The sequence below is a fragment of the Ranitomeya variabilis genome, chromosome 3 (assembly GCF_051348905.1).
Source record: "Ranitomeya variabilis isolate aRanVar5 chromosome 3, aRanVar5.hap1, whole genome shotgun sequence".
NCBI lineage: Eukaryota > Metazoa > Chordata > Amphibia > Anura > Dendrobatidae > Ranitomeya > Ranitomeya variabilis.
Genome location: NC_135234.1, coordinates 678,892,511 through 678,913,640, shown reverse-complemented (window position 1 = coordinate 678,913,640; position 21,130 = coordinate 678,892,511). Strand labels below are relative to the sequence as shown.

Here is a 21,130-nt window from a genome sequence, read left to right as displayed (position 1 = left end):
CTGGCAACCCCAACTTGAAACAGACATAGCTTTCCAATCCAGAACTGGATTATGGGCCTGCAGCCATGGCAGACCCAAAACAACAACATCATGCAAATTATGCAGCACAAGAAAGCGAATCACCTCCTGATGTACAGGAGTCATGCACATGGTCACTTGAGTCCAATACTGAGGCCTATTCTCAGCCAATGGTTTAGCATCAATTCCCCTCAGTGGAATAGGGAATTTTAAAGGCTCCAGAACAAAACCACAGCGCCTGGCAAACGACAAATCCATCAGGTTCAGGGCAGCACCTGAATCCACAAAAGCCATAACCGAGTAGGATGACAAAGAACAAATTAAAGTAACAGACAAAATGAATTTAGGCTGTATAGTACCAACGGTGACAGATTTAGCGATTTTTTTTACGCGCTTAGAGCATGCTGAGATAACATGAGTTGAATCACCACAGTAAAAGCACAACCCATTTTGACGTCTATGATTTTGCCGCTTAATTCTGGTCAGAATTCGGTCACATTGCATAGACTCAGGTCTCTGTTCAGAAAACACCGCCAGATGGTGCGCAGATTTGCGCTCCCGCAAACGCCGATCAATCTGAATGGCCAAAGCCATTGAGTCATTCAGACTTGCAGGCGTGGGGAACCCCACCATAACATTCTTAATGGCTTCAGAAAGACCTTTTCTGAAATTTGCAGCCAGGGCACACTCATTCCATTGAGTAAGCACCGACCATTTCCGAAATTTTTGACAATACACCTCAGCTTCATCCTGGCCCTGAGAGAGAGCCAGCAAGGCCTTTTCTGCCTGGTTCTCAAGATCAGGTTCCTCATAAAGCAAACCAAGCGCCAGAAAAAACGCATCCACATTCAGCAATGCAGGATCTCCTGGCGCCAGGGAGAAAGCCCAATCTTGAGGGTCGCCACGTAACAGGGAGATAACAATTCTAACTTGCTGAGCGGAATCACCAGAGGAACGAGTTCTCAAAGAAAGAAATAATTTACAATTATTCTTAAAATTCAGAAACCTAGATCTATCTCCAGAAAACAACTCAGGAATAGGTACTTTTGGCTCAGACATAGGACTGTGAACAACCAAATCCTGAATGCTTTGCACCTTTGCAGCAAGATGATCCACACTAGAAGTCAGACTCTGAATATCCATGTCTGCAGCTGAACTCAAAGCCACCCAGAGATTAAGGGGATGAGAGAAGCTGGACAGACTGCAGCAAAGGGAGAGGAAAAAAAAATAAATATTGTACTCAGGGCTTCTCTTATACCACTTCTGCGATGCATTAAACACTTTATGGCCTGCTGTACTGTTATGATCCTTAGTGGCTGAGGATCACAGAATCAACTAGCTAAGTTACTGAACATAGAACGAGCTCTAGGGAGGTGGTAACTGGACTGACCGCAAAACCTGATCCTAACCAAACACACTGAAGGTAGCCGGTGAACGTGCCTAAATTCCTGGACGTCTCGACGCAGCCTGAGAAACTTGCTACCCCTATAGAGAAAGTAAGACCTCACTTGCCTCAGAGAAATGACCCCAAAGATATAGTAAGCCCCCAACAAATATTAACGGTGAGGTAAGGGGAAAATACAAAACGTAGAAATGAAAACAGATTCAGCAAATGAGGCCCACTAATACTAGATAGCAGAAGACAGGCAGGGAACTGTGCGGTCAGTAAAAAACCCTATACAAAATATCCACGCTGAGAATACAAGAACCCCCACACCAACTAACGGTGTGAGGGGAGAAACTCAGCCCCCTAGAGCTACCAGCAAGCAAGGAAATCACATATTAGCAAGCTGGACAAGGACAAGTAAATAACCAAGAAACATGTTGAACACTAATGAGCAAAAAATAACCAAACAGAAAACTTAGCTTCTCTTGGAGAGACTGATAGCGAAGGAATTCAGGAGGATCAAGATAGCACTGAATATATCGACAGCAGGCAAACACTGAAAGTCCAGGTGAGCTAAATAGGAAACAGCTAACAGATAACGAGACAGCTGATCCGCCTCAGACCTGCAGAAAGACACAAAGAGCCACCAGAGGGAGCCCAAAGACAGCACTCACACAGTACCACTTGTGACCACAAGAGGGAGCCCAAAAACAGAGTTCACAACAGTCCGGGTGGGATGGTACTGTTCTTGTGAACTTTGGGCTATAAGTAAAGTGTGGAAATGGTGGGCTCAGTTACCTTTGGCCTATGTTTCATCTCTTGTTCTTTTGCTGTTTGTTCTATGAGGTATAGATAATTGGCCTGTAAAATTGATGGTTGATCCTACTAGCATATTCCTTTTAAATGAATATTTATACCACTTCTCTTATTCTTCCTATGAACAAAGCAAATGGCGAACCACGGGGTGTTCAGCCATGGCCCTGTAATGGTGGTAGGAGCTGATGGATTGCTCCCTGACACTCAAGGGTTAAATGTATTTCATGCTCATGTATGTGATAAAGGTATGATACCCACTGGGGCAGGGAAAAGGTTAACTGCAGTGGCCGGCCCAGTTTGGGAGGGGGAACTGGGAGTTGGTAGCAAGTCCGAGAAGTGACACGGCAGTGAGTGTGTGGACAGCAGGGAGTGAAGTCACAGGCCTAGGAGGCTGCTAGGGACAGCGTGAGCCTAATACTTGGGGCAGTGGATTGCCGCAAATACCCTTCCATGTCATGCCATTTAAATGGCCTGGGGCAACCTCAAAATGAACGTCGGGGAACAGAGGCACACTCAGCTTGCAGAGTTGCAGGGAAAAATGGACTCAGACTAAATGGGTCAGAAGGTATTGCAATACGGATATACTTCTAGAGGTGAGAAAGACTCCCTAGGGCTAGAAAAGCCAGTGAGAGGGACATGCCACCTATACCGAGAAGAAGAGCTGAAGTTCTATCCAGTACCTGTGGGAAAGATGACAACCCATTGGGCTTTATCCTCTGCATCTGCCTGTAAATACTGTACATACTGCCATTCACAAGGTAAAAGTCTGGTTTTTATGCACCTTGTGTCCCCTGGATTAATTCCCTGGTTCCAGAAGAAGGATTCCTGGAGTCAGAAGAGGCCTGCAGGCCAGAAGTAAGTGGGAAGCACCACAGACAGAGCAGCACACCGGGACTGGGACACACCTTGTCTTGCCAGAGCGAGTGGGGACTTAAGCTTGCCCACGACTACCTCGCTTGGGCATCTTATGCATTGCTTTCCATTTCCTATAAACCCCTTTTACAAGTCTGATTATTGAATTCATTCTATTTTGCAAATCTGGAATATATGGAAGGAGAATTTGGCATCCAATGAGATATTATACGTTTTCTGGCTTGAAACAGAATTCGAACAATACCTGTTTGGACTGAGTCATATTCCACTTAGTCCTCCACTAAACCCAACACACCGACTCTAGGGTCCACCTGAAGGTTATATTAGAGACTCTACATATTATGACACATCCCATTCCAAAATGCACAGAAAGCTGGGCACTCCTACATCATATGCATTAAGTGAGCATTTTCTGCATTACATCTTGGGCACCTATCATCTGACTGCAGACATATTTTACAAAGAAAACAGGGGGTTCTATACTTTTTTTGTATTAGCTAAACCTGTGATAACTTTTGCTATTCACACAGTGACAGTTGAGGTGTGCAATGCGTTTTAATGTTCTCCTGTTTGAGTCATGATGTATATCTTTTTGCTTAGTTTGTCTTACTTCTTCTAATTACTCAATGTACTTAGGTAGTTCCAGAGCCATACTGGCCACCATCGACAAACTAGGTAAGGTAATATTATTAAGATCTCATCTATGGTACCAGAAAATGCAGATTTGTAAACATTTACATAATATTTCCTCAAAACCCTCAATATGTCAATGTCATCCTTTATAAGTTCCCCATTAGCATTACAGTGCCTTGCGAAAGTATTCGGCCAACTGGAACTTTTCAACCTTTTCCCACATATCATGCTTCAAACATAAAGATACCAAATGTAAATTTTTGATGAAGAATCAACAACAACTGGAACACAATTGTGAAGTTGAATGAAATATATTGGTTATTTTAAATTTTTGTGGAAATTCAAAAATTGAAAAGTGGGGCGTGCAATATTATTCGGTCCCTTTAACTTAATATTTTGTTGCGCCACCTTTTGCTGCAATTACAGCTGCGAGTCGCTTGGGGTATGTCTCTATCAGTTTTGTACATTAGGAGACTGAAATTCTTGCCCATTCTTCCTTGGCAAACAGCTCGAGCTCAGTGAGGTTTGATGGAGATCGTTTGTGAACAGCAGTTTTCAGCTCTTTCCACAGATTCTCAATTGGATTGAGGTCTGGACTTTGACTTGGCCATTCTAACACCTGGATATGTTTATTTGTGAACCATTCCATTGTAGATTTTGCTTTATGTTTGGGATCATTGTCTGGTTGGAAGACAAATCTTCGTCCCAGTCTCGGGTCTTTTGCAGACTCCAACAGGTTTTCTTCAAGAATGGTCCTGTATTTGGCTTTCACATTTTCATAACTGACTTAAGCAACTTCCAAAATACATTTTACATATTACTGGTTTATAATGCAACTTAGTATTATACATGCAAATATATTCTTTGAAAAAAGTAACTTAACAAACCACACTGTGCGTCAGCACCAAATCAGAAATGTATCTACTTGTCTGCTGATATAAGGAGGTTGTTAGAATGTTGGCGGACAATCGGGAGGCCCCCATATACATACACATTTATCTAATGTGTATGGCAGCCTTTAGATTGTACATCTGCAACCATACTTCCCATTTTTAGATGTCCATTCATTATTCGAGACCTCTATAAATTAGATGAAGCAGAAAGCAGCTCCAAGATTATATTTCCCTTTCTTTCTCTCTCTCGTGAGGATCGGTCAGGGCATTGTCTTCATTGGGTATTGTGTAATACCTATTTTTTCCTCCAATGGCGCTGCTGAGGAATTAAAAATCGGCTGCTATACAGTCCCAAACGTCCAGCAGAAGAGAAGCAAGCCAAAGCCAAGACAAGACCATTTGACTGCTCAAACAATCACATAGTAATGATGTGGCTATATAGGAGCTCGCTCCTCAATAAAGATGGTACCTTTTGTAGAGATCAGATTTGCTAGTCATGAAAAATCTACAGTAGAAGTCATATGCAAATCAGGCTGGAAGTGCATGGGGTTCATCTTAATCACCTTGGATTGCTTTGTTTTAGGGTTTTTAATTATTTTTTCATATTATTTGAGCACTTGAGGAGTACTAGTGTCGTGGTAACGGGGGTCTCCAGGCTGTTTCACTGCACACTCCCTGTATGAACTCTTTCCTTGAAATGTTATTTTTTGAGGGCCTTTTTATAAAGGTCAAGCAAAGATTTTTAGTCAGACCTTTTCACCCTAAATGCTGATTATTTGCTGCAAAGTTGCAAGAAGGCATTTATGGTTCTAAACTACTAAATATGGTTCCTACATACTTCAAGTTGACTGCTTACAGGAAATAGGGTTTGAGGGCACAAATTTAGAGCCGTTTTTGAAGACACGTCAGTGTAGATGCAGACATGTGGTATGTGTCAACCACACTGTGCTTCAGCACAAAATGGGAATTTGTCTGCTTAAAAATCGAAAAAAACAGACTCATTTCTTTTGACTTTTTAGTTAGCAAAAAATCTGTCCATAAAATATATATTAAATTGACGATACATCACTCAAAATTAATTTGCTTCCGGCCATATTGCACCATGATAAACATAAACATGCATTACAGGGATATTATAGTTTTCAAAAAATGATCACATATTCGCAAGAAAGATGATAATTTTTAGATTGGTGTGGTTTTCCCCACACATCACAGAATGTGAGACTAATGGCTGCAAAGCCATGGCATACAACTTACTGCTGCTTTTATCAATGACTAGATGGTGGCCCGATTCTAACGCATCGGGTATTCTAGAATATGTATGTATATAGCAGCCACATAGTATATAGCACAGGCCACGTAGTATATAGGAGCCATGTAGTATATAGCAGACAAATAGTACGTGGCCTGTGCTATATAGTATGTGGCTGCTATATACATACATATTATAGAATACCCGATTCGTTAATACAGGCCACGCAATATATAACAGTGGCCACGCAGTATATAACACAGCCCAAACAGTATATAACACAGCCCACGTACTATATAACACAGGCCACGCAGTATATAGCAGCCACGTAGTATATAACACAGGCGACATAGTATATAACGCAGGCCACGCAATATATAGCACAGCCCACGCAGTACAAAACACAGGCCACATAGTATGTAACACTGGCCACGTAGTACATAGCAGCCATGTAGTATATAACGCAGCCCACGCAGTATCTTACAGCCCACGCAGTATCTAACACTGCCCACGCAGTATCTAACACTGCCCACATAGTATATAGTACTGCCCACGTAGTATATAGCAGCCATGTAGTATATAGTACTGCCCACGTAACATATAGCAGCCATGTAGTATATAGTACTGCCCACATAGTATATAGCAGACATGTAGTATATAGTACTGTCCACGTAGTATATAGCAGCCATGTAGTGTATAGTACTGCCCACGTAGTATATAGCAGACATGTAGTATATAGTACTGCCCACGTAGTATATAGCAGCCATGTAGTATATAGTACTGCCCACGTAGTATATAGCAGCCATGTAGTATATAGTACTGCCCACGTAGTATATAGCAGCCATGTAGTATATAGTACTGCCCACGTAGTATATAGCAGCCATGTAGTATATAGTACTGCCCACGTAGTATATAGCAGCCATGTAGTATATAGTACTGTCCACGTAGTATATAGCAGCCATGTAGTGTATAGTACTGCCCACGTAGTATATAGCAGACATGTAGTATATAGTACTGCCCATGTAGTATAAAGCAGCCATGTAGTATATAGTACTGCCCACATAGTATATAGCAGCCATGTAGTATATAGTACTGCCCACATAGTATATAGCAGCCATGTAGTATATAATACTGCCCACGTAGTATATAGCAGCCATGTAGTATATAGTACTGCCCACGTAGTATATAGCAGCCATGTAGTATATAACTCAGCCCACGCAGTATGCAGCAGTGTGGGCACCATATCCTTGTTAAAAAAAAGAATTAAAATAAAAAATAGTTACATACTCACCTCCTGGGATGCAACGGCGCGCTGGCGATGTGCGCGCAGCTGCCGCCATCTTCCGTTCCCAGGATGCATTGCGAAATTACCCAGAAGACTTAGCGGTCTTCTGGGTAATTTCGCAATGCATCTCTGGGACCGGAAGCTGGCGGAAGGCGCGAGCGCATCCTCGGACTACGGAGGGTGAGTATAGCAGGTTTTTTTTTTTTTTTAATTATTATTTTTAACATTAGATTTTTTTTCTATTGATGCTGCATAGGCAGCATCAATAGTAAAACGTTGGGGACACACAGGGTTAATAGCAGCGGTAACGGAGTGTGTAACCCGCGGCATAACGTGGTCCGTCACCGTTGGCATTAACACTGTGTGAGCGGTGACGGAGGGGATTATGGAGTGAGCGGGCGCCGGGCACTGACTGCAGGGGAGTAGGGAGGGACTAATTGGACTGTGCCCGTTGCTGATTGGTCGCGGCAGCCATGACAGGCAGCTAGCGAGACCAATCAGCGACGCGGGATTTCCGTGACGGAAGTTGCCGACCGACAGACAGAAAGACAGACAGACGGAAGTACCCCTTAGACAATTATATATATATACTGTAGATATTACAAGCGAATATAACAAAAGGTGTGATATATCATATCAGAAAAATGTGCTTATTTCTCCATTTATGTGCCACTTCTTCCCCTCCCCCTGCCCCCTCCCCCTGCTTCTTCCCCTCCCCTGCCTCCTGAACTTATCATCCACTCTAAAGAAAAAGCAGCTCAACTCTGTTTTGCTCAAGAAAAGATGGATAGCCAACTTAGTGAGGGGTCAGGTTACACCTCCCATTATGGAGGGAGAATAGGAGTGAGGAGCATGCAACACAGTGAGGGACCAGACAGGTGGAGCTGCAGCTTCAAGCAACTGTTTTATCTCTCTCCAGGGCTGGATTCACAGCCACACAGCTAGGTACAGCTGTATAATGACCTTTATGCTGCTGTTCCTGCTTTTGAATATGTGCTACAGAAAAAGAACGGTGAACTAGACATCATAGCAACTAGTCTACACTCATTAGTTCAGCGAGGACTGAATTAGAGACATTGCCGTCAGAGGGGACAACTTTTGAAAAATGAAGGATACAAGTGATCTAATGGCCAGAAATAGTGTTATGCCTCATGTACATATAAGACAGCTTATTCTGAAAAATTATGTTATGCTTAAAATGTAAAATCCTGGACTCCCCCTATAAGATAGTTGACTAAATTCTAAATTAGAGAAATTACAGCAATTGGAAACTTTATAAATAAAGATAATCTGACATTTCACAGGTTGTCCTGAAAATTATTATGACAAAAAATATGTGTCTGTCTGTGTGTGACAAGCTTACCGTGAGAACGTGGGATGAGATGTCATGACAGATTACAGACATACACCACGCACTGTCTGCACACAGAATCACTTCTGACTATCTCTCTTGTTAGGTTTCATATACGTGCGGAGAGCTGATCTTTCAGAATGACAAAATGTTAAATCAAACTGTTAGCCAGTAGTTCTAGCAGTGACTGATCTTGATTGCAAAAAGTAGGCAGAATATGAAATGGAAATACAAAGGTTATATGCCAAAACAGCCCTAAGGTATATTACATTGTCACAAAAATTGTGAATTTACTTTAAAACGTGAGAACAACTTATGGCTATTATTCACCAGAATCACCATTGGATCAGAATCATAGAATTATCAGAGCTGGAAGGAACCTCCAGGGTCATCGTGTCCAACCCCCTGCTCAATGCAAGATTCACTAAACCATCTCCGACAGATGTCTGTCCAGCCTCTGTTTGAAGACTTCAATTGAAGGAGAACTCACCACCTCTTGTGGCAGCGCGTTCCAAACATGGTAAACTGTATGCTATAAAAAAGCACATTTTTAATGTGAAAGTGCCCTATCAGAGCATATGGGCATTATAGACAGGGTTTCTATAACAGAGAGCTCCCCCTCTGGCAGTCTTGAGTCATCCCATGTGTATGTCCATCAGGTATCATCAAGACTGATGGTGATCAGTTGATTGACTCAGTAGCTGTGATGAAGCAAGCACTTAAAGGGTTTTAGACTTAAAGATTTAGGGAAATTGATTTCCCGAAGCTTCAAAATCAGTGAACAGTGTAGTTAGGCAGTAAGTAAAGTATATTGGATGCTTGTTTGCATATTTAAAGGGAATCTGTCACCAGGTTTTTGTCACTTACTAGGCTGTTTGCTCTCATTTTGATACAAACACTGTTTTTTTCTGCTGTAGCTATACCAAGTCTCACCTTCAAAAATACAATAGACATTAATAAAATATAAAAGACTCAAAGATGAGTTACTAAAATAATTCTCTGACTCCAGGAATCCTTCTTCCAGAACCAGGGCAGCAATCAATCCAGGAGACATGTGGTTAATAAAACCAAACTTTTACTTTGAGATTGGCAGTCTATGCAGCATTTGCAGGCAGATTGAAAGGATAAGGCCCAACAGGTTGTCATCTTTCCCACAGGTACCGGATACAACTTTAGCCCTGGTTCTCGGGATGGGTGGCATATCCCCCTCTCTGGCTTTCCTAGCCCTTGGGCATCTTCTTTACATCTAGCAGTATATCTGGATTGAAATACCTTCCACCCATGTGGTCTGAGCTAGCTTCACAAGCCGAGTGTGTCCCTGTCCCCAGACGTCCATCTCGAGGTTGCCCTTGGCCATTAGATGGAATCACACAAAGGGTATTTGCGGCAATCCTCTACCCCGAATATTAGGCTTACATTGTCCCTAGCAGCCCAAAAGTCCTGCTGCATACGCACTGCTGCCCTCACATTGACTGTCACTTCCTGCCTCTGTCACTAACATTCAGTCCCCCCTCTGAACTGAGCTGGCCATTTCAGTTAACCCTGTCCCAGCTAACTGTAGCCCTAGGGGATATTATACCTTTGCCACACCGAAATGCCTAAAAATACATCTTAGTGACTTATAACAAGAACCTGGCACTCAACTGATATAATGCGTTACTGTACTGTACCACCATTTGGAACTGAATAAATCCACTTGCATTATATCAGTTGAGTGCCAGGTTCTTGTTATATGTCACTAAGGTTTGGGAACTTACCTTGGCACCAACTTTCTTAGCTGTGAACACATCTACCCACATATAAAAATACATCTTAACCTGTTGTGTTGTGAATTTGCTTTTTGCTCCCTCTAGTGGTTACTAGTTTTTTGACTCTGGTTTTTCTGTCATTCCTTTTATCCGCACCTGGGTCGTTAGTTAGGGGTGTTGCTATATAAGCTCCCTGGACCTTCAGTTCAATGCCTGGCAACGTAGTTATCAGGGCTAGTCTGCTGTGCTCTTGTCTACTGATCCTGGTTCCAGTTATATCAGCTAAGTCTGCCTTTTGCTTTTTGCTATTTGTTTTGGTTTTGTATTTTTGTCCAGCTTGTTCCAAATCTATATCCTGACCTTTGCTGGAAGCTCTAGGGGGCTGGTGTTCTCCCCCCGGACCGTTAGACGGTTCGGGGGTTCTTGAATTTCCAGTGTGGATTTTGATAGGGTTTTTGTTGACCATATAAGTTACCTTTCTTTATTCTGCTATCAGTAAGCGGGCCTCTCTGTGCTAAACCTGGTTCATTTCTGTGTTTGTCATTTCCTCTTACCTCACCGTCATTATTTGTGGGGGGCTTCTATCCAGCTTTGGGGTCCCTTTCTCTGGAGGCAAGAAAGGTCTTTGTTTTCCTCTACTAGGGGTAGCTAGATTCTCCGGCTGGCGCGTGTCATCTAGAATCAACGTAGGAATGATCCCCGGCTACTTCTAGTGTTGGCGTTAGGAGTAGATATATGGTCAACCCAGTTACCACTGCCCTATGAGCTGGATTTTTGTATTCTGCAGACTTCCACGTTCCTCTGAGACCCTCGCCATTGGGGTCATAACAGTTTGCCAGGCCAGTATTAAATGTTTAATGCATTGCAGAAGAGGGATTATAAGAAAGAAGATTCTGAGTTTTTTTTTTTCTCCTTCCCCTTTACCTCAGAGTGGCTATGCTTGCTGCAGACATGAATGTCCAGACCTTGATTACAAGTGTGGACCAGCTGGCTACTCGTGTGCAGGGCATACAAGACTATGTTATCAGAAATCCTAGGTCAGAACCTAAAATACCGATTCCTGAACTGTTTTCCGGAGACAGGTTTAAGTTTAGGAATTTCGTGAATAATTGTAAATTGTTTTTGTCCCTGAGACCCTGTTCATCAGGAGATTCTGCTCAGCAAGTAAAAATTGTTATTTCGTTCTTACGGGGCGACCCTCAGGATTGGGCTTTTTCGCTGGCGCCAGGAGATCCGGCATTGGCTGATCTTGATGCGTTTTTTCTGGCGCTCGGTTTACTTTATGAGGAACCCAATCTTGAGATTCAGGCAGAAAAGGCCTTGCTGTCTATGTCTCAGGGGCAGGACGAGGCTGAAGTGTATTGCCAAAAATTTCGGAAATGGTCCGTGCTGACACATTGGAACGAGTGTGCACTGGCCGCTAATTTTAGAAATGGCCTTTCTGAAGCCATTAAGAATGTTATGGTGGGTTTTCCCATTCCCACAGGTCTGAATGATACTATGGCACTGGCTATTCAAATTGACCGGCGGTTGCGGGAGCGCAAAACCGCAAATTCCCTCATGGTGTTGTCTGAACAGACACCTAATTCGGTGCAATGTGATAGAAAAACCGCAAATTCCCTCATGGTGTTGTCTGAACAGACACCTGATTTAATGCAATGTGATAGAATCCTGACTAGAAATGAGCGGAAAATTCATAGACGCCGGAATGGCTTGTGCTACTACTGTGGTGATTCTACACATGTTATCTCAGCATGCTCTAAACGTATAGCTAAGGTTGTTAGTCCTGTCACCGTTGGTAATTTGCAACCTAAATTTATTCTGTCTGTAACTTTGATTTGCTCACTGTCATCTTATCCTGTCATGGCGTTTGTAGATTCAGGTGCTGCCCTGAGTCTCATGGATCTCTCATTTGCTAAGCGCTGTGGATTTACTCTTGAACCATTAGAAAATCCTATTCCTCTTAGGGGTATTGATGCTACACCATTGGCAGCAAATAAACCGCAGTATTGGACTCAGGTTACCATGTGCATGACTCCTGAACACCGCGAGGTGATACGTTTCCTGGTTTTACATAAAATGCATGATTTGGTCGTTTTAGGGCTGCCATGGTTACAGACCCATAATCCAGTCCTGGACTGGAAGGCTATGTCAGTCTCAAGTTGGGGCTGTCGTGGTATTCATGAGGATTCCCTGCCTGTGTCTATTGCTTCTTCTACGCCTTCGGAAGTTCCGGAGTATTTGTCTGATTATCAGGATGTCTTCAGTGAGTCTGAGTCCAGTGCACTGCCTCCTCATAGGGACTGTGACTGTGCTATAGATTTGATCCCAGGCAGTAAATTTCCTAAGGGAAGACTGTTTAATCTGTCGGTACCTGAACATACCGCTATGCGTTCATATATCAAGGAGTCTCTGGAAAAAGGACATATTCGTCCGTCTTCTTCCCCTCTTGGTGCGGGATTCTTTTTTGTGGCAAAAAAGGACGGATCTTTGAGACCTTGTATTGATTATCGGCTTTTAAATAAGATCACTGTCAAATTTCAGTATCCTTTACCGCTGTTGTCTGAGTTGTTTGCCCGGATTAAGGGTGCCAAGTGGTTCACCAAGATAGACCTTCGTGGTGCGTACAACCTTGTGCGCATTAAGCAAGGGGATGAATGGAAAACCGCATTCAATACGCCCGAAGGTCATTTTGAGTACTTGGTGATGCCTTTTGGGCTCTCCAATGCGCCTTCAGTTTTTCAGTCCTTTATGCATGACATTTTCCGGAAGTATCTGGATAAATTTTTGATTGTTTATCTGGATGATATTTTGGTTTTTTCTGATAATTGGGATTCGCATGTGGAGCAGGTCAGGTTGGTCTTTAAAATTTTGTGTGAAAATTCTTTGTTTGTCAAGGGCTCAAAGTGTCTCTTTGGTGTACAGAAGGTTCCCTTTTTGGGGTTCATTTTTTCCCCTTCTGCTGTGGAGATGGACCCAGTCAAGGTCCGAGCTATTCTTGATTGGACTCAGCCCTCGTCAGTTAAGAGTCTTCAGAAGTTCTTGGGCTTCGCTAACTTCTACCGTCGTTTTATCGCTAATTTTTCTAGCATTGTGAAACCTTTGACGGATATGACCAAGAAGGGCTCCGATGTAGCTAACTGGGCTCCTGCTGCCGTGGAGGCTTTCCAGGAGTTGAAACGCCGGTTTACTTCGGCGCCTGTTTTGTGCCAGCCTGACGTCTCACTTCCCTTTCAGGTTGAGGTGGATGCTTCGGAGATTGGGGCAGGGGCCGTTTTGTCGCAGAGAGGCCCTGGTTGCTCTGTTATGAAACCTTGTGCCTTTTTCTCTAGGAAGTTTTCACCTGCCGAGCGAAATTATGATGTGGGCAATCGGGAGTTGTTGGCCATGAAATGGGCATTTGAGGAGTGGCGTCATTGGCTCGAGGGTGCTAAGCATCGTGTGGTGGTCTTGACTGATCACAAAAATCTGATGTATCTCGAGTCTGCTAAACGCCTTAATCCGAGACAGGCCCGCTGGTCATTGTTTTTCTCCCGCTTTGATTTTGTTGTCTCGTATTTACCAGGTTCAAAGAATGTGAAGGCCGATGCTCTTTCTAGGAGCTTTGTGCCTGATGCTCCTGGAGTCGCTGATCCTGTTGGTATTCTTAAAGATGGAGTTATCTTGTCAGCTATTTCTCCGGATCTGCGACGTGTGTTGCAGAGATTTCAGGCTGATAGGCCTGAGTCTTGTCCACCTGACAGACTGTTTGTCCCGGATAAGTGGACCAGCAGAGTCATTTCCGAAGTTCATTCCTCGGTGTTGGCAGGTCACCCGGGAATTTTTGGCACCAGAGATCTGGTGGCCAGGTCCTTTTGGTGGCCTTCCTTGTCAAGGGATGTGCGGTCATTTGTGCAGTCCTGTGGGACTTGTGCTCGAGCTAAGCCTTGCTGTTCTCGTGCCAGCGGTTTGCTCTTGCCCTTGCCTGTCCCGAAGAGACCTTGGACACATATCTCCATGGATTTCATTTCTGATCTTCCGCTATCTCAGGGCATGTCCGTTATCTGGGTGATATGTGATCGTTTCTCCAAGATGGTCCATTTGGTTCCTTTGCCTAAGCTGCCTTCCTCTTCCGATCTGGTTCCTGTGTTTTTCCAGAACGTGGTTCGTTTGCACGGCATCCCTGAGAATATTGTGTCAGACAGAGGATCCCAGTTCGTTTCCAGGTTCTGGCGATCCTTTTGTAGTAGGATGGGCATTGATTTGTCGTTTTCGTCTGCTTTCCATCCTCAGACTAATGGACAGACGGAGCGAACCAATCAGACTTTGGAGGCTTATTTGAGGTGTTTTGTCTCTGCTGATCAGGACGATTGGGTGACATTCTTGCCGTTGGCTGAGTTTGCCCTTAATAATCGGGCTAGTTCCGCCACCTTGGTTTCGCCTTTTTTCTGCAACTCTGGTTTCCATCCTCGCTTTTCTTCGGGTCATGTGGAGCCTTCTGACTGTCCTGGGGTGGATTCTGTGGTGGATAGGTTGCAGCAGATCTGGAATCATGTGGTGGACAACTTGAAGTTGTCACAGGAGAAGGCTCAGCGCTTTGCCAACCGCTGCCGCGGTGTGGGTCCCCGACTACGCGTTGGGGATTTGGTGTGGCTTTCTTCCCGCTTTGTTCCTATGAAGGTCTCCTCTCCCAAATTTAAACCTCGTTTTATTGGGCCTTACAAGATATTGGAAATCCTTAATCCTGTATCTTTTCGTCTGGATCTTCCTGTGTCGTTTGCTATTCACAATGTATTTCATAGGTCCTTGTTGCGGCGGTACATTGTGCCTGTAGTTCCTTCTGCTGAGCCTCCTGCTCCGGTGTTGGTTGAGGGCGAGTTGGAGTACGTGGTGGAGAAGATCTTGGATTCTCGCCTCTCCAGGCGGAGGCTTCAGTACCTGGTCAAGTGGAAGGGCTATGGTCAGGAGGATAATTCCTGGGTGGTCGCCTCTGATGTTCATGCGGCCGATTTAGTTCGTGCCTTTCATGCCGCTCATCCTGATCGCCCTGGTGGTCGTGGTGAGGGTTCGGTGACCCCTCACTAAGGGGGGGGGGGTACTGTTGTGAATTTGCTTTTTGCTCCCTCTAGTGGTTACTAGTTTTTTGACTCTGGTTTTTCTGTCATTCCTTTTATCCGCACCTGGGTCGTTAGTTAGGGGTGTTGCTATATAAGCTCCCTGGACCTTCAGTTCAATGCCTGGCAACGTAGTTATCAGAGCTAGTCTGCTGTGTTCTTGTCTACTGATCCTGGTTCCAGTTATATCAGCTAAGTCTGCCTTTTGCTTTTTGCTATTTGTTTTGGTTTTGTATTTTTGTCCAGCTTGTTCCAAATCTATATCCTGACCTTTGCTGGAAGCTCTAGGGGGCTGGTGTTCTCCCCCCGGACCGTTAGACGGTTCGGGGGTTCTTGAATTTCCAGTGTGGATTTTGATAGGGTTTTTGTTGACCATATAAGTTACCTTTCTTTATTCTGCTATCAGTAAGCGGGCCTCTCTGTGCTAAACCTGGTTCATTTCTGTGTTTGTCATTTCCTCTTACCTCACCGTCATTATTTGTGGGGGGCTTCTATCCAGCTTTGGGGTCCCTTTCTCTGGAGGCAAGAAAGGTCTTTGTTTTCCTCTACTAGGGGTAGCTAGATTCTCCGGCTGGCGCGTGTCATCTAGAATCAACGTAGGAATGATCCCCAGCTACTTCTAGTGTTGGCGTTAGGAGTAGATATATGGTCAACCCAGTTACCACTGCCCTATGAGCTGGATTTTTGTATTCTGCAGACTTCCACGTTCCTCTGAGACCCTCGCCATTGGGGTCATAACACTGTTGTGAATTCCGCTCTTGGGCTCCCTCCGGTGGTTGTAAGTAGCACTTTTGTGAATTCTGCTCTTGGGCTCCCTCCTGTGGTTTTGAGTGGTATAGCTGCTTCTTGGATTTAGTATCAGCAGCTGCTTCCACTGATCTTCTTTCTGCTCGGCTATTTTAGTCTGGCTTTATCCCTCAATCAATGCCAGTTGCCAATTGTTCTTGCCTGGAGGCACGGATCTTGGATTTCCCTGACACTCTGACCCGTTCAGCAAAGTTAAGTCCTTGCTTGTCCTTTTGCAGTCCACTTGTTGTGGACTTATTGTTCAGCACATTTATGTTTTGTTCATTTGTCCAGCTTATCAGTATGTATGTATTTAGCTAAGCTGGAAGCTCTGGGCTGCAGATTTTGCCCTCCACACCTTTAGTCAGGTGTGGAGGTTTTTGCATATCTCTGCGGTGGACTTTTTCTAGTTTTTATTACTGACCGCACAGTGTTTCTTTCCTTACTGTCTATCTAGCTAGAATTGGTCTCCTTTGCTAAATCTTGTTTCATACTACGTATTTCATTTCCTTCTCCTCTCACAGCCAATATTTGTGGGGGGCTGTCCTATCCTTTGGGGATTTTCTCTGAGGCAAGATAGCTTTCCTGTTTCTACCTTTAGGGGTAGCTAGTTCTCCGGCTGTGACGAGATGTCCAGGGAGTGACAGGAACATTCCACGGCTACTGCTAGTGTTGTGTTAAGATCAGGGACTGCGGTCTGTATAGTTACCACCTGCCCAGAGCTAGTCGCATGTCGCTCCTAAATTACCAGTCCATAACATTAACCCCTAGGTGTCAGGGAGTAATCAGTTAGCTCCCACCAGTGTTACAGACATATTCCCACTGCCTAACTGGGGGAGCTTGCTGTCAATCAGAATGATGTCGGAAGTCGTGCCCCGTCAACAGAGCAGGGTGGAAAAGAAGCCACCGCTACGTCGACGCGATGTCACCAGAGGCAGCTGAAACGCCGGTAAGAGCAGTCTGTGCCAGGGAAGAAAAGTGCTGTGCCCAACAAGCTGGTAAATAGCAACCACCTGCCTGTTAGTGTGTAGGCACATTTTTAGTTTTTCACAAAGTTCCAGATATAGCCTTTAAGGAGAGACTTAAGCAGTTTAAGGTCAGCATATTAGATAACTGTGAGTTGGACGATCAATCGGACAACAGCAAAAGATTTGACCAAATTCAGCCGGTTGGAATCCTCTATCCCCAAAACAACTTCTGTTGGGGTAGAGTCAGGGTTCCCCCAAACATATCGAATTGCTGGCTGATCCCACCAATATTGGCAGATTAAGATAACTTTGATTAAAGTATATGGGATGCTTTAACTTTAATAGCCTGTCGGAAATAAGGGAAAAGAGGGACATGATGGAAACGTTTTACATGTAACTAAGTTTTTTTTAAATATTGTGGGCCATCCATCATCCTACAGATTGATGGGGTCCAGGTCCTGAAATCCCCAGTGATCCCCATCGATCACTGAAAAGATACTCACTGCAGGCTTTTTATTGAGCAGCTATATGGCTGTGTGGACGCTCATGTAGGAGCACAGTCTTTTGAGCAACCCAGACCTGCACCCAGATCTACACGATGTTTAAGGGCCTACAACATCTAAAAGTATATGCTCCACAAGCAAAACTAAATTATGACATTTCCCATTACTTAAATTTATTATACTAGAATGTAAAATATGTCTATAATAAAAGAAATGTCCAAATTTGTAATTAACCAACCTAATATAAGAGAAGTTTTGCTTACCAGAAATCTGTGCTGTGCAAGCAAAAACAAGAAAGCATCTGACATTCTTCACACCACTGTTTTGTGGTATTACATTTGTAAAATATGCTAATAACGGATATGCACGCTTGTGCAACCATTTTTATTTATTTATTTATTTATTTATTTATTGCTTTATGGCTCTAATGAGTATATGTATAGTTTATTGAATATACATTGTACAGTTCTGTGTATAAAGGAGGTAGTTAACCAGACGGTATTCATATAGAGTTCATGTTGAATGGCAGGGGGAACATGGGGAGAGATGTATAGTCACCAGACGCGTTTGATGTGAATGCATGCTATGAAAGGGAGGATCCCTATATACTAATCTAATTACCGTAATTAAGATGCAGGTGTGCAAAAGCAAAAGGAAACAATAAGAAAGAAAAAAGAAAACATTGCGGGAACAGAAAGAAAGACCTAAGATCTAAGCATAAAACCAAATATATTAAAACAATTTTAAATAGCAACACAGATTAAATTTAACCCCTTCACCACTTTGGGTTTTTCCATTTTTGCATTACCATTTTTTGCTCCCCTTCTTCCCAGAGCCATAACTTTTTTATTTTTCTGTCAATATGGCCATGTAAGGGCTTGTTTTTTTGCGGAATGAGTTGCACTTTTGAATGACACCATTGGTTTTGCCAAATAGCGTGCTGGAAAATGGGAAATTGCCAAAAAAGTGAAATTCCACGATTGTTTTTTGTTTTGCTATTTTACCATGTTCCCTAAACGCTACAACTGACGTGCCATTGTGATTCTCCAGGTCATTACGAGCTTACAAGTTCGTAGATACCAAACATGTGTAGGTTCTTTTTAATTTAATTGGTGAAAAAAAATTCCAAAGTCTCTTAAAAAAAAAAGTCACCATTTCCGAGACTCGTAGTGTCTCCATTTTTCGTGCTCTGGGGCTGGGTGAGGGCTTCACTAGTATTGTGTTGGGTAAAGGAATATCTTTTCTGTAAAAATCAGTATTTGTCCTGGGGCATAAATCCTAATGATTTTTGCTTATCTGTTGTACAAATATGTTCCTAATCATCATAATCATAAATTTTCCTAATCCAGATGTGATCACCAGATATTGATTCCTTCTGTGCTGACTAGTTTTTTCCACATGGAATAATTGTGAATCAGTGCTGTACAGATCTATATTGCGGCACCCATAATTTGCTATGAGCTCACACTGTACCTCTGTGAGGCTCTGCTACGCTATGGAGGAATATAAGAACTTTATTTCCTCGTGGACACAAATGAAAGCTGTCAGGTAAGTTAACTATGGCATGTTCCACAATATGAAGTATCACACTAGCATCCTTTACTAGAAGAGTTTCTAGGAGAAAATACGATGAAGAGGACTGGAAGGTTCCCAAAATTTCGGATTACACAAAGGAAGATCCCAGAAACTGGACCTGTCTTTCATCAATAATCATACATTTACCGGTAAATCCTGAGACACTTTTTTTGCAAGACAATAAGATTTCTGATGCCTATTACAATAAGGGTCAATTGATGACGTTTAATAGATTGAGAATAATTATTTCTAATAGTAGTTATATTATTAGTTGTACGGTTCATCCCATTGACACTTTAGACATTGACTTATATATCTTTACAGATAGGAGCATAATAATAATCATTGCCATTTATAATGATCAAAACTAAATAACAAAAGAACAATACGCCCCAAAACGGAAACAAAAATTTGTAATATTAATTAACAGATTTAAAATAATATTTAGAATCAATAATAAATTTATCATTACACTCATTATAATGAGTGTGATTTTATAACTGTAGTACAATATTAATTGTACTACAGATATATTACAATTAAGCATTACATTAAGTAGATGCTGCAGACATTTGTTACTTACTTGTTCTCCACTCTCATACAAAATCTCCCCAGTGATAAATGAAGAAGTGAGATGCTTAACACAGGAATATCGTGTATATGTAAGACCTTGCAAGACTTTAGCTCCTCCACTCTGTCCTCATCACTTAAAACCTCTTCCTTATACTTTGATCAAGCCAGTAGAAGCCACAGAAGCGAACTATCACTACGGAAGCCACAGAATTTTGAGACTGAGATGCACCAAATTGTCAGAAAATGGGTAAAAAGTTAACTAGTCACTGAGAATATACAAGTGCATGATAAGTATACAGCACAGGAATGGAGCCTGTACCCAGATACCACATACAAGTGCTTTTCACTAAATTAGAATATCATCAAAAAGTTAATATATTTCAGTTCTTCAATACAAAAAGTGAAACTCATATATTATATAGAGTCATTACACAAAGAGTGACCTATTTCAAGTGTTTATTTCTGTTAATATTGAGGATTATGGCTTACAGCCAACGAAAACCCAAAAGTCATTATCTCAGTAAATTAGAATAATTAACAAAAACACCTAAGGCTACTTTCACACACAGCGTATTTGCTGCGTATTTTTACGCGCGCGTATTTTGCTGCTGCTTTACCTGCGTTTTTTTACGCAGGCAAGAAACGCAGCTGCTTTCACACACAGCGTTTTTTGCTGCGTTTTTTGCAGCTGCGTACGACAGAGGATGGGGGGGTCACTACAACAATGGAGGTGGTCAGTACGACAGGGAATGTCAGCAGGACAGTAGGGGGGTCAGTAGGACAGGGGGTGGGGGGTCACTACAACAATGGAGGTGGTCAGTAGGACGGTGGGGGGTCACTAGAACAGCTGGCCCCAGCTCCCATTCTACCACAGTGTGGCTTTCCATCAGTGATGTGCGGCTTCCCCATCTGTCATTCATTGTCTGCCCCCAGTTCTGTGCCGGCGCTGCTCACGGTCCTGTCACCGACATTACACACAATACACACACATATTATATGTGCAGCAGGAGCCGCGCACAGCAGTGAGACCACACCTCCACATCGCACAATGGCACCCGGCGCTGGTTGGCCGCAGCCGCCGCGTACTGCACACTGGGCACAGAGAATGGGCACTGTCCATCCCCGGGATCTGCCGGCACCTACCGAGAACAGCGTGGAGTAGAAGGACAGGGAGAACTTGATGCAGTAGTAGGTCCGCAGTGTGGCCCTCCATGTGTCGGTGCCGGCCATGGCTGCTGCTTACATGCACGGCGCCGTGCGCTCCCCGGTCATTGTCTCTGCGCTGCACACACGGCACGTCACGTCCGGTCCTGGGTGTCAACCCCTCCGTACAAAGACGCCGACACCCAGGACAAAGGCGCTGTGTGTGGACGGTA

General features: G+C 43.4%; 1 protein-coding gene across 1 annotated transcript in view; it reads right to left on the bottom strand.

Annotated features, from left to right (window-relative positions):
- The window catches only part of ITGB7 (integrin subunit beta 7), a 186,001-nt gene extending 166,107 nt beyond the window's left edge, over window positions 1-19,894 (bottom strand). The window contains exon 1 of the mRNA XM_077298022.1: window positions 19,765-19,894. The gene's annotated coding sequence lies outside the window, so the exon portion shown is untranslated. The remainder of the gene's footprint in view (window positions 1-19,764) is intronic.
- Window positions 19,895-21,130: the final 1,236 nt, after the last annotated feature.